This window comes from Arvicanthis niloticus, chromosome 21 (assembly GCF_011762505.2).
Source record: "Arvicanthis niloticus isolate mArvNil1 chromosome 21, mArvNil1.pat.X, whole genome shotgun sequence".
NCBI classification, from domain to species: Eukaryota; Metazoa; Chordata; class Mammalia; order Rodentia; family Muridae; genus Arvicanthis; species Arvicanthis niloticus.
This window is the reverse complement of record NC_047678.1, coordinates 7,170,870-7,173,823: the sequence shown is the minus strand read 5'-3', so window position 1 is coordinate 7,173,823 and position 2,954 is coordinate 7,170,870.

Sequence of the window (2,954 nt, the reverse complement as noted above, 5' to 3'; positions counted from 1 at the left end):
CATAGGGCCACAAGCCCTTTCAACTCCTTCAGTCTTCTCTCTAACTCCTCCACTGGGAACCTTGTCGTCAGTTTGATGGTTAGCTGTGAGCATCCGCCTCTGTATATGTCAGGCTATGGCACTGCCTCCCAGGAGACAGGTATATCACACTCCTGTCAGTATTCACTTCAAGACATCCACAACAGTGTTTACATATGGTGATTACATCTGGGAGGGATTTCCAGGTGGGGGAGTCTCTGGATGGTGTCTCCTCCAGTTTCTGCCCCACACATTGTCTTATATTTGCTCCGGTGGGTATTTTGTTACTCCTTCTAGGAAGGACCGAAGCACCCACACTTTGGTCTTTCTTTTTCTTGGGCTTCATGTGGTCTGTAAGTTATGTCTTGGGTATTATGAGATTTTGGGCTAATATCCACTTATCAATGAGTGCATACCATGTGTGTTCTTTTGTGATTGGGTTACCTCACTCAGGATGATATTTTCTAGTTCCATCCATTTGCCTAAGAATTTCATGAATTCATTGTTTTTAATAGCTGAGTAATACTCCATTGTGTAAATGGACCACATTTTCTGTATCTATTCCTCTGTTTAAAAAAATCTGGATTATTTCCAGCTTCTGACTGTTATAAATAAGGCTGCTATGAACATAGTGGAGCATGTGTCCTTGTTATATGTTGGACCATCTTTTGGGTATATGACCAGGAGTGGTATAGATGGATCCACAGGTAATATTATGTCCAGTTTTCTGAGGAACCACCAGACTGATTTACAGAGTGGTTGTACAAGTTTATAATTCCACCAACAGTAAAAGAGTGTTCCTATTTCACCTCATCCATGGCAGCATCTGCTGTCATCTGAGTTTTTGATCTTAGCCATTCTGACTGGTGTGAGGTGGAATCTCAGGGTTGTTTTGATTTGCATTTCCCGGATGACTAAAGATGTTGAACATTTCTTTAGGTGTTTCATGGCCATTCCGTATTCCTCAGTTGAAAATTCTTTGTTGAGCTCTGTACCCCATTTTTAAGTAGGGTTATTTGATTGTCTGGAGTCTAATTTCTTGAGTTTTTTGTAAATTTTGAATATTAGCCCTCTATTAGATGTAGGATTGGTAAAGATCTTTTCCCAATGTATGGGTTGCCATTTTGTCCTATTGACAGTGTACTTTGCCTTACAGAAGCTTTGCAATTTTATGAGGTCCCATTTGTCAATTCTTGATCTTAGAGCATAAACCATTGGTGTTTTGTTCAGGACTTTTCCTCGTGCCCATGTGTTTGAGGCTCTTCCCCACTTTCTCTTCTATTAGTTTCACTGTGTCTGGTTTTATATGGAGATCCTTGATTCACCTGGACTTGAGTTTTGTACAAGGAGGTAAGAATGAATCATTGTTATTTTCCTACTGGAGGTCCCATGCTGAACTCCAGGTCAACCAGCACCACCTGTTGAAAATGCTGTCTTTTTTCCACTGTATGGTTTTAGCTCCTTCATCAAAAATCAAGTGAGTATAGGTATGTGGGTTCATTTCTAGGTCTTCTATTCTATTCCATTGATCTTGCCTGTTTCTGTACCACTATCATGCAGTCTTCACAACTATTGCTCTGTAGTACAGCTTGAGGTCAGGGATGGTTATTCCCCCAGATGTTCTTTTATTGTTGATATGTTGACATGTTGATAATAGTTTTTGCTAGCCTGGGTTTTTTGTTATTACAAATGAATTTGAGAATTGCTCTTTCAAACTCTGTGAAGAATTGAATTGGAATTTTGATGGGGATTGCATTAAATCTGTAGATTGCTCTTGGCAAGATGGTCATTTTTACTATATTAATCCTGCCAATACAGCAGCATGGGAGATATTTCCATCTTCTGAAATCTTTGATTCCTGTCTTCAGGGACTTGAAGTTCTTGTCATACAGATCTGTCACTTACTTGATTAGATTCACACCAAGGTATTTTATATTATTTGTGACTATTGTGAAGGGTGTTATTTCCCTAATTTCTTTTTCAGCCTGCTTATCCTTTAAGTAGAAGAAGGCTACTGATTTGTTTGAGTTAATTTTATATCCAGACACTTTGCTGAAGTTGTTTATCAGGTTTAGGAGTTCTCTGGTGGCAGTTTTGGGGTCACTTAAGTATACTATCATATCATCTGCAAATAGTGATTATTTTGACTTCTTCCTTTTCAATTTGTATTCCTTTGATCTCCTTTTGTTGTCTAATTGCTCTGGCTAGGACTTCCAGTATTATATTGAATAGGTAGGGAGAGAGTGGGCAGCCTTGTCTATTCCATGATTTTAGTGGGATTGCTTCAAGTTTCTCTCCATTTAGTTTGATGTTGGCTACTGGTTTGCTGTATATTGCTTTGCTATGTTTAGGTATGGGCCTTGGATTCTTGTTCTTTCCAAGACTTTTACCATGAAGGGATGTTGAAGTTTGTCAAATGCTTTCTCAGCATCTAGTGAGATGATATTGTATTTTTTATTTGAGTTTGTTTATATAGTGGATTATGTTGATGGATTTCAGAATATTGAACCATCCCTGAATTTCTAGGATGGTTCAATTTCTGGATTCCTACTTGATCATGGTGGATGATTGTTTTGATGTGTTCTTGGATTCAATTTGTGAGAATTTTACTGAGTATTTTTGCATTTATACTGATAAAGGAGATTGGTCTGAAGTTCTCTTTCATTGTTGGCTCTTTGTGTGGCTTAGGTATGAGCATAATTGTGGCTTCATAAAACAAATTTGGTAGTGTTCCTTCTGTTTCTATTTTGTGGGATACTTTATAGAGAATTGGTATTAGGTCTTCTTGGAAGATCTGATAGAATTCTGCACTAAAACCATTGGGTCCTTTTTTGGTAGAGAGACTTTTAATGACTGCTGCTATTTCTTTAGTGGTTATAGGACTATTTAGATGGTTTAGATGATCCTGATTTAACTTTGGTGTCTGGTATCTAAGA